Genomic DNA, 11863 nt, shown 5'->3' on the forward strand with positions numbered 1-11863 from the left:
AATTAGATAAAAATAGTCAGTCCTCTGTTTTAACAGGACCCATGTGATTGCAAAATAAAGTATACGTTAGTCATTTTAAAGGCCCTCAGGGGGCAGACAAGTTTGCCTGCCTTCCATTTTCTCCTTTGAAAGTTTAGCTGTGAAACAATGAAAAAAAAATGTAAGTATCTGGCACCATTGGCTACTGTTAGGCAGGCCTCTCCATCTTTGGCCTGCAAGGGTATTATTATTTTTTCAAGGAAAATCATTAAGTTAGACAGTAACACTCAGAAGCATCCTGTGCAAAAAAAGGTCCAGGAAGAAGGGAATGACGTAAAATGGCAGTGGTTGCATTCTGACAGACATTATACTCATGCTCGAACGTTCTTTCCATTCTCTATCCTTTTGGGAAAATTAATTTTTGTACTGTCATAGTGCAGTAACTTATGCTAGTGAACTGGTATTGCCTATGCTAAATCTCATACTCTTTTTCAAAGGAGGCAGAAATAGAGATTGTGTGAACACCAAGAAGCACTAAGGTTCAATCATGTTTCCTTTAAGCTGGGTGTTTACTCCATCAAGTTTTGTGCTCCAGAATGAGCTTTTCCCTATTGTTTTTGAGGGCCTCTTTATTTGCTGCTTGTTCATGGTTATTCAATAATCAGAAGCTTACAATGAACTCTGGTATATACATACAATATGTTGGTTATATATATCAATATACACACACACACACATGCATACACCCTGAAAACTGGCTATGATTTCTGGATCCGCCACTTATGTCTATGATCTTGAACAAGATAGATAAAACCTTGCTGAACTTATTTTTTAATGTTCAAAAAGAAATAACACATTATCTAATTAAAAGCATTTTTAGTAAGTTAAGGAGATAATGAAATTGAAATGCTTAGCAAAGTTGCTGATATAATATCAGTGTTGAGTAAGGCCTACTGTTACTATATTACATATTTTAAATCATACCTAGCACCTGAAATATATGAGAAATAACAATTAGATGGAATGATGAGCCTTTCTTTTCAACGATGGTCACACACACAAAGACAGACGCACACACACACGTATTCTGCTTTTGATCTGGAACTATTTATTGCAATTTGTGTTTTCCCACAGTATTCAGAACTATGTTCTTCACATTGGGGCTCAACAAATATTTGTTGAAAGAGCTAATTCAAGTTAAAAGAACTTATTAGTTCTTTTTGGGAAAAAAAAAGAATGTAGTAAAATTTCCCTTCGATTTAGTTATCAAAAGAATTTTTGCTTCATGAAGGCTTAGAGGGCTTAGTAAAATGACTTAAGTGGGTGCAGTAGAAGGATGAACTGGGAAATCTGTACCATCAGAGTCTGGGTTGCATGGTGCGAAGACTAATATTTTACCTTGAATTTCTTACAAATCTGTCCAATTTTAATGCAATGGAGATGGTTATATATACATTTCAATTCATTATAATTAAATGATTGATAAATGTCAGCTCACTCCTAAAGCTATAAACAGTCGTTTATAATTCTGAAAGAAAATGATCTCGTGATGACTTCCAGATTTGAATTAATAGTACTCTCTGAGATATGTATGCACAACTGCTGATGCAGTTGATGATTTTTCTGGGTTTAATGCCAATTAGAATGAAGAGATAATATGATATTGTCAATAGAATACATTAGAAGTCTTCTAAAACCAACTCATGTACCCTGAATAATGTCAATGTCATATACAAACACCAACAACATAATAATCAATGTTTTTGGTGGCTTTGTACATCCAGTATGCCTAGTGGCTTCAATGGAAAGAATATTGATGCTGGAGGCTTGAACAGGAGTCTTCTCCTATTCCTGGTATCAAGGAATTAGAAACTCCTGTATGGGTTCTGCATGGAAGACACTGTTACCCTTTTGTTTGATGTTTGTTTTTTTCATTTAGTGTGGGAATGATGCTTTTCCTCCAGATAAATCCCATAACATAGAACTATAGAAATGATAGCCCAAAGTTGAGCATTATCTCTTTTAAAAAGCTCTATTTTTAAAACAGACATCTTTTGCTTAGATAACAGACTTACTTTTCTTTCCTATAAATTACACTTCTCCATATATATATATGATCTATATATTATTCAGTAAGACAGAAGAATAAATCCCATGTGCAGAAAGAAGCAAAATAAAAAAAAAGAGGGAGAGAATATAGGATCCTTGCATCAATGTTTAGGTTTAGAGCCAATGCCATTTGATTATCAATTCCTGTGGTTTAGCACAGTAAATTAGTTATAAATATCTGTGAAAAGAAATAAATGATGCAGTGTATGTGGAAAATATTACATTTTATCAAGGTTAGACTTATTATATTTCATAATGTCAAAACAACATTAAAAAAACATGTCATGTAACTCAAGGCTTCCCGAACAGTAATGTGCACTGGAACACTTGGGAATTTTGCTAAAATGCAGATTCTTATTCAGTTTGCAGGAGTAGGGCCTAAGAGTCTATACTTCGACATCCGCCAGATATTCCAGATCTCTGGATCACACCTCAAGTAGCAAGAATCTAAAAGATGCCAGTGTAAATTATTATAAGTTTAAAACACTGCAATTTTAAGTTCTGGAAATACAAGCATAAGATTGGTACTTAAAAGCACAAGAAAACTTTTCCTATGACATCAGTCAGAATGTGAGATTTACAGTATGCATTGACTTGATTTACTTATTTAATCATTCCTTCACAGCGTATTGCTGATGATATATTATGGGCCTGGAACTTGAGTAACCCTTGCCCTCCTCCCCTGGTTGTTGTGACCCTCTAGCAGAATGGGATGATATCCAGAAGCCAGAAGTTCATCTGGATAGTGGACCCACAAACTAAGTTTGATTTCAGGATGGAGGCAGAAAAAACTACAAGTCTCACTCTGAAGGTAAATTCTTATAAACATTTTATAGATGGGTACAGGTCATACTTTAATATCTTTGCCAGTTTCCTCCAAAATCTGTCTCCTCTTATCATCATAACAAACACATCCCATTACGATTATAAAACATCTAAAAAAAGACTTTTGCCTTAATGTGTCCTATATTCTCTCCTTCATCCCAAAAGGAATAAAATTCTCAATTCAGTAATTTGAATTCTAAATGCTGCCAAGCTTTACCACGCCTGCAAAAAATTTATTCCCAAATACTTTGAACATTGTGTGTGTGTGTGTATACAAATTCATACCCATAGATATATATATGGAGAAGTGTAATTTATAGGAAAGAAAAGTAAGTCTGTTATCTAAGCAAAAGATGTCTGTTTTCCTTAGGATTCTTTTGGTTACAAACAATGAAAACTCACCTGAATTTAGTTTAAGCAAGAAGGGAGTTTCTGAATAAGGATGTTGGGATACATCAGGAATAGATTAGAATAAGGGAATGGACTGCTGTAGAGAATCATGGAAATAATCTTTGTGTATTTTTTATTTTGCTTCTTTCTGCACATGGGATTTATTCTTCTGTCTTACTGAATAATAGCTTTCTCTGCTACATAGTTGAGAGAGTGGGAAATAGCCACTGGCCAGCTGCTAAATTTTTATCCGACTTCTTCAAGAAAGCATCCAGGGGGATACCAGTCTCTTTATCTTAATTCCCAATTTGCAAGGAAGGAATTTTGATTGCCTAAGCAGGGATAACATTGTCTATTTCCTAATTAATTAGCTGTCATTAGGGGATTCGATCACATCTTCCTTCAGCAGCCCAATGACATCATGTGGGTGGGAACAGGCTGCATTTTCTCTGCAAGGCAGAGATGGGCAGACACCAAAGCACTGTCCACTGTAAGCAGTGGATATTGTAGGGTTGATTCCCAAATCTCTTTCAACTGTTTTCCAGTTTGTAGCAGCTATATCATTTAGGTGGGACTGACATCAGTTTCAAGAGGACTCTGATGTACTTAAGCCAATTACCATAGTTTTATTCCCTTGCCAGTTATTGATTCAAGAATGGAGGTTCTGAAAAAATACGGGTAAATATGATAAGAGGAGAGGTTTTCTGGAGACATCTGGAAGAGATGCTACTTCATTCTTAAGAAAAATCAAGAGAAAGTCGGCCTAGTGGTCAAAGGGAAAACAGTTGGTACACTGAGAGTTGATTGCTCTTAAAATGTCCTTGCCAATATTGAGTATAAACCATCCAGATTTTCTTTTATTAATCTGGTAGTTTAAAAATAACTCATCATGTTTCACATCTTTTCATATATTAATACATCCTTTGATGACTTGGCAATAATTTGAAACAATTGGTACATGACACCGACAATAGCTTAAGTTGGAAACCTAAGTCTAAGGCAAGGCTTCTTATTCACATTTTTCAGAGGGCATAAATTAGTCTCAGAGTGCCACTTGACTAGGCTATTCACTTTACCTGCATTATCTCATTCTAATTCATCAAAGCATCATGAAATAAGAACTTTTTAACCACATTTTGCAGACGAGGTCAATAAACTTAGCTAACTTGCCCCAAATCACACAGCTAATAAAAAGCATAGCTCAGATCAAAATTCACGTCTCTCTGTTTGACTCTAAAGTCCAAAGCTTTTAACTACTAGTAAATACAGCACCAATTATTTTAAAGACTGCAAACATCCAATCAGAACTATGCGGACTTCCTTCCTAAAGAAGGAAAATTAATATGACGGTTGCTAACCAAAGTTTACTAGAGGTTATAGTTGAAAGCTCTCAGCGTCTTTTTCTGAATAAGAAGCTGTTTTTTCAAAAACAAAGTGAGCCTGTGAGGAAAAGAAAAAAAGAGGTTTCAGTCCAATGTTAATGTATTGCCTAATATTAACCATGAAACTTCATGGCACTCATATTCAGCTTACTTGAACACGAACTTTTAACTTTTAATCCTTATTTACCACAAGTTTGTAAGTTATACCACAAATATTTCATTGGTCATGGCAGTCATATAAATTTTGGGCAAGCTTAATTCTTTTCAGGATACATCTTCTTCCAGGAACGCTAAGTTTATATGCAAGAATTATTTTGTTTACATCTAACATATGATATATTTGTGTGTCTTAAACAGGAAGGGTGGGGGTGAGGTGATGGGAAAGGTTATGTGTAGTCCTTTCAGATCAATTCATCCTTGAACTACTTTCTTAATGCTAGTATGACTCAAAAATGACAGAAATGTAGAGGAATTATTGATATAACAATCATCCACTGCTGATCCTTTGACCTGATCTCTATTATTAGATTTCTTCTAATAGCTTTTTTTAATCTTCATTTTCAGATGGGCAAATACATAAACAGAAGTGTAAATGTATTTCCTTCCAGTCCCTTAGTGTTGAAATACTAGTGCTGATCTTTAAACAAGCATTAAAAATGCAAACAAGCTTCAGAGTCAGATTATCCATAAGTGAATTTTCAATTGAAAACATACTACCTTTGTGACTTTAGGCAAGTTATTTAATAGCTTAAGCCCTAGTTTTCTGAGTGTCATAGTAATGCTTCCTCATCAGGCTGGGAGGATTATTTGAGATAATAATGTAAAGGGCTTAAAACTTATGTGGCATACATTTAATTTTTTTTAATATACTGTGTATTCATTACTAAAAGATTCTGCTTGGATTGAAAAACACAGTTTTTCTAATGTCTGTGGTTTTTTTTCCCTAGGTAAGAAAAGTGGTCTACCAACGAACATCTCGCATGAATCCTGTTGTTTCAGGTTTAAAGTGTTTGGGCTACTACAGATTCTAAAGATGGTAGATCCCCAATCCAGTTTCCTCAGGGTTGATTTAGTAAGCATTTATTAAAAGCCAACTACATGTGCGGCAATATACCAGTGGTTCTCAGCCAAGGACAATTGTACTTCCCACCGTGGGAAACATTTGCCAATCTCTGGAGGCATCCGAGGTTGATGTAACTCAGGATACAGTGAGCCTCTAATGAATAGAGGCCAGGGATGCTGCTAAAATCTTACAACACAGTCGAGTTCCCATAACAAATGATCCTACCCAAAATGTCAATAGTGCAGGACTTGAGAAATTCTAAACTATACTAATCCAAGGCAGAGAGAGAGGAGCGAAAGCAGGGACCTGGATATTGTTCCTGCTCTCAATGAACCTGCAATCTATTACGGAAAAAAAATGCATATTTAATAGCATTAGAGACTATAAGACAAAAATTGGTAATAATAGCTAACATTTGTTATGGGCTGTTATCAGGAGGTGTGTTGAGTACCTTTCATGTATTACTTCATTTAATCAGCAGGGTACAGTAGTATTATGATCTCTATTTTATTGATGAAGACATAGATTTAGCAATGCTACGGAATTTACCCAAGTTGAGGCAGCTGATAAATTTTGGAGTTGGAATTTAAGTACAAGTTTCTCTGATTTGAGAGCCAGAGTAAAAGTCTTAAGTTAGAAAGAACCAAGTGTAACTCGTGGTCAAGCTGACTTGCTGAGCTCAGGCTTTTCATACAATTCTGTTGCTTTAAAAGCATAACAGTGTTGGGGCAGCCCGGTCGTGCAATGATTAAGTTCACATGTTGTGCTTTGGTGCCCTGGGGTTCACCTGTTCGGATCCCGGGTGTGGACCTATGCACTGCTTGTCCAGCCATGCTGTGGCAGGTGTCCCACATATAAAGTAGAGGAAGATGGGCACAGATGTTAGCTCAGAAGCAGCCTTTCTCAGCAAAAAGAGGCAGATTGGCATCAGATGTTAGCTCAAAGCTAATCTTCCTCAAAAATAAAAATGTGTAAATTAATTAATTAAAAGCATAACAGTATCAAATAAAACAAAAAGAGAGAAAACCATAAATATTTATAGTAGATCCTCATTATTCACAGATTTTGTATTTGCAAATTTTCTTACTGGCTAAAATTTATTTGTATTTCCAAAATCAATATTCACAGCATTTTATGGTCATTTTTGGACATGCGCAGAGCAGTGAAAAATGTGAATTGCCCAATGCTCATGTTCCCAGTTGGGGTCAAACAAGATGACACTCTATCTTCTTGTTTCAGCTCTCATACTGTACACAAGTGTCCCTTTTGTGGTATATTTTTCACATTTTTGTGATTTTTTTTTTTCCTGGTGGTTTTACTGTTTAAAACAACCTGCAAACATAGTGCCAAGGTGCTCTCTAGTGTTCCTAAGTACAAGAAGACTGTGATGTGCCTTATGGAGAAAACACATGGGTTAGATAAGATTTGTTCAGACATGAGTTACAGTGCTGTTGGCCATGAGTTCACCAAAGACACAATCAATGAAAGAAAGAATTGATAAGTTGTACTCTAGCAAAATTAAAAACTTCTGCTCTGCAAATGACACTGTCAAGAGAATTAGAAGACAAGCTACAGATTGGGAGAAAATGTTTGCAAAAGTCACATCTGATAAAGGACTGTCTTCCAAAATATACAAAGAACTCTTAAAATTCAACAAAAAAAATTAAAAAATGAGCCAAAGACTTTTACGGACACCTCAAGACAAAAGATATGTACATGGCAAATAAGCATATGAAAAGATGTTCCACATAATATGTCATCGAAGGAATTGAAATAGAACAACGAGATACCACTACAAACTTATTAGAATGACCAAAATCTGGAACACTAATGACATCAAATCCTGGTGAGGATGTGGAGCAACATGAACTCATACATTTTTGATGGGAATGCAAAATGGTATGACACTTTGGAAGACAATTTGGCAGTTTCTTATAAATTGAACATACTTTTATTATATGATTCAGCAATCATGTATTTCCCTAAATGAGTTGAAAACTTACATCCACACAAAAACGTGCACATGGACATTTAAAGCAGCTTTATTCATAGTTGCCAAAACTTGGAAGCAACCAAGATGCCCTTCAGTAGGTGAATGGATAAACACTGAGGTACATCTAGATAATGGAATATTATTCAGTGCTACAAAGAAATGCACTATCAAGCCATGAAAAGACATGGAGGAAAGTTAAATGTATGTAACTAAGCAAAAGAGCCAATCTGAAAAGGCTACATACTGAATGATTCCAACTCCATGGCATTCAAAGGCAAACTATAGAGACAATAAAAAGCACAGTGGTTACAGTGTGGGGGGATGGCTAGGTAGAGCACAGAGGATTTTTAGGGCAGTGAAATTACTCTGTATTATATCATAGTGACAGATACACATTTGTCTAAACCCATAGAATGTACAAGGCCAAGAGTGAACCCTAAGGTAAACTACAGACTTTGGGTGACTATGATGTGTCAATGAAGGTTCATCCTTGGTAACAAATGTACCATTCTGGTGAGTGACGTTGATAAGGGGGGAGGCCATGCATGTGTGAGGGGAGGGAGTACAAGGGAAATCTCTGTGCCTTCCTCTCAATTTTGTTATGCAACTAAAATGTAAATTTTTTAAAAAATAGAAGAGTTAAGTTATCGATGAAGGTCTCACAGTTTGGTCATGATGGTGTGAGCATGTGAAGAAGGTTTTCTGATATCAAAGTACCAGATTTGTAACACCCTGTTTCTCTTTACTGAAAGTCGAAAAGTCCATACATTTGCCCTTGTTATATAACGAATAGCCTTTGAGGAAACATGCTTTGTGTCCAACAGCAACACTAGAGAGGGAATGGCAAAAAAGCATACATTTACTAAAGTATTTATTTTATCTCCAATAAAGTTTGACTATTGATACAGAAAAGATAAGAGAACTGAATTGTACAGATCAAAAGGAAGTCAGACATCACCTACTATAAGTATTTATCCTCACTTAAGAACAGAACTCACTCTTATTCTTATTACAGCAATTCCAGTTCATTACTTCCTATAGAGAAAGGCAGAGAACATTTGTGATGCATCTCTGCTATTTTTATACATTTTTTTCCACCCAAAGATTTAAATTGTCCATACCCTTGTCATATTTTCCAAAGTCTTCTGACAGGATACTTCATAGACAGAAATATCTTTCTGCAAAGCTTAATTTATCTACTTGATTTGCATATAGCTCATAGATCTCTTAAGCATACATAATAAATATTATGTATGCATTAAGCATATTAAGCATACATAATACATATTATTATTGCAAAATTTCTTAACGATATAACACTTCTCTAAAACAATTGAAATTTATTGAGTTTTCCACATGAACCCAAAAATGTAATCATACTCAATATATGACTTTTATATGCGTAAGCAGATAGACCCATTGGACTACTAATTTGTAGATCTTTGACTAATACTTGAATTCAAATCCAGACTTTATAGAATTGAGAGACTCAGGAATGGATATTTTTATAACAACCATAGGCATCTAACATCAAAGCCAATCAACTCTAGAGCTAGAAGGTCGATAAAATTGAATTTTTGAAGTTCATTGTGACTTAGATTTAAGCAATCAGAAATGATTTATCACATGAATTACCATATGTCCCCATTATTACAAGAGAAAGTTACACAAATTAAAACTGGTTTTCACATGAGGTAGAAGAGTAGATTGATATATGAAAGCAACAACAGATCACAAACATGGTTTATGTATTTAAAGGGTAAATATTAGGGCTTTTAGAAAATGTTACTTAAGTACTGTGATAAATGCATACTTCTTACAAAAATGTCAATAAAATTATTGGTTCAGTATGCAGATTTTCAATATGAAATCTATTTTGAAACTAGACATTAAATGAATATTGAAAATATTTGTAAAAGCAATCATTTATATGAAAAGTACAGTATGAATCCAATGTATAAGGATGAAGATACATATAAATGCCTAAAATCCATATGGAAACCATAATGTATAAGTCATAAGCAGTAAAAGTATGGTTTAGGCCATTTATTTTGTGTCTTTTTGTAGAGATTCTTAATGCTCCCACCCTTCACATATATTTAAATTGATGTATTCAATCATTCATTCATCAAATATGTGTGGAGTGTGTGTTATATGCCAGGATCTGTGACAGAATATAAAGAACAAGCAGTGAACAAGATATAGTCTTGCTTTCACACATCTCAGGATCTCGAGGGACGACAAGACAAGCAACAAGCAACTTTAAGACAGCATCTGAAATGCTCTTCCAGAGGAGAGCATAGAGGAGAACAAAGCAGCCCGGCAGCACAGACAGGACCCACACACCTAGGCTTCAGAAATGCATCGTGAGGACATGTCCTGTAAGCTGAGACCTGGAGCCAAAACATGAGTTGAGGAATAGGGATGTGATGAGAGAGAAACATTCTGATTTCTTCAGTCTTGATGAGATTGAGACGAAATGTGCCTGGAGAGGAAAGAGATTGATGTATCATCTCCCATTTCATGCCCTTGAGGCTGAAATGCTGTTCTGAGCTGCAATGGCCTCCTGGGAGTTTCAAGTTAACCTAGAAAAGTAACTTGGGAAATTGGATTATTCATATGAAATAGATTTCACGAGATAGAGCAATACACAGTCAAGATTTTCCAAAGGAGGCCATTTGAACCCTGGTTTCTGTAATTCACAGAACTACGTGTTCTCCCACATATGTAACAACAGAGGAAGTTTTGATGCTTGGTTTTTCCAGAGCTGTCTTATATTCACTCTGATTTACCATGAGAAACAACAATAACCCACCCCCAAACACACACACACACACGCAAGACACCTCCACAAATTGTCAAACTCTGCATCTCGCATTTCCTGCAGCAAAGACTAACGTTTAACTTTGGCAGATCCCAACTTACCTATCTCGACATAGAGTGGGAGTATGGCCAGCTGCATGGGTGAGTAACCTCTGAAGCTGCATTGGACCTCACGCTCAGGAGCACCACAAACTTGGTTTAATGGTCTACTGTTACTATCTTTAAATTCTTTATAGTTTTTGAACAAGGAGCCCTGGAGTTTCATTTTGCACTGGGTCCTCCAAATTATGTGCTCAGTTGTGGGAGAAAGGATGGGGATAGAATCATGAAAGGGACAAATCTAGATGGTATCGTAGACATAAAAGACTGTGGAAAGAAAGTTGTGGAACCAGGACTTTCCAAATCTCAGTCTTTCACGTAACTTCGTAAATATTTTTTTCTACATCTGTGTGCTCTCTAAACATTTTTTAAAAATATGAACTCACCGTTTTTCTAAACTTACTTAAATTCTGATTTGACCTTATCTTAAGCAATGATATTTGTGAAGTCATGAGTTTCATGACCCAGTCGTGTATTTTTTCTAATATATTTTAAAAGCAAGTGAATACCTTTAAAAATAAATGTCACCTAAAATCATTCTGAATACTCCCAGGAGTAGGCTTACTACATTCCAGGAAACACTGAGATGTATAATGAAAAGAATGTATATTGGAAACTTTATCCCTTAAGTTGACAAATCCATAAAGGTGCATATATGGTGGGGCAAAGTATTCTGTCTTCTTGAACTCTATTGTTTTCTCATCAAGCCCCTATAACTTTCTGTACTGTCCTCACTTAATAAAGCATCCTAACCCTTTGCCCCCTCCTCCAGGCATTTGGTAAGGTAAAGTGGCCATCTTCATGACAAACCTCAGTTCCTGCACTGTTGGTCACATAAGTCTCAGCTGAAGAGTTCAAGACACTCATCCTCCACTGTATCAGGCAGTACACAGGCCCAGCTTTAGGTCTGCAATTTTAAATATTTTCACTGTATGATTTTTGTCAAAAATTCCAAATATTACCTAACCAGCTCACTGTAAGCCACTCTCTGACTTGTTTATTCCTTTCTTTCTCATGTCACTCAAAATTCCTTTCCCAGACGAGAGGATGTACCAGAGTTTCTCATGTCATCCGCTACAATCTCCTCCCAGACCTCTCTGTCTCCACACACAAAGGACTCCAATTATTTCAAAATGCTTCTTTAGTCCTTTGGTGTTCTTCACAATTTAAAAATATTTTTATACGTCACTACCGTTGTGT

The sequence above is a fragment of the Equus quagga genome, chromosome 1 (genome assembly GCF_021613505.1).
Source record: "Equus quagga isolate Etosha38 chromosome 1, UCLA_HA_Equagga_1.0, whole genome shotgun sequence".
NCBI lineage: Eukaryota > Metazoa > Chordata > Mammalia > Perissodactyla > Equidae > Equus > Equus quagga.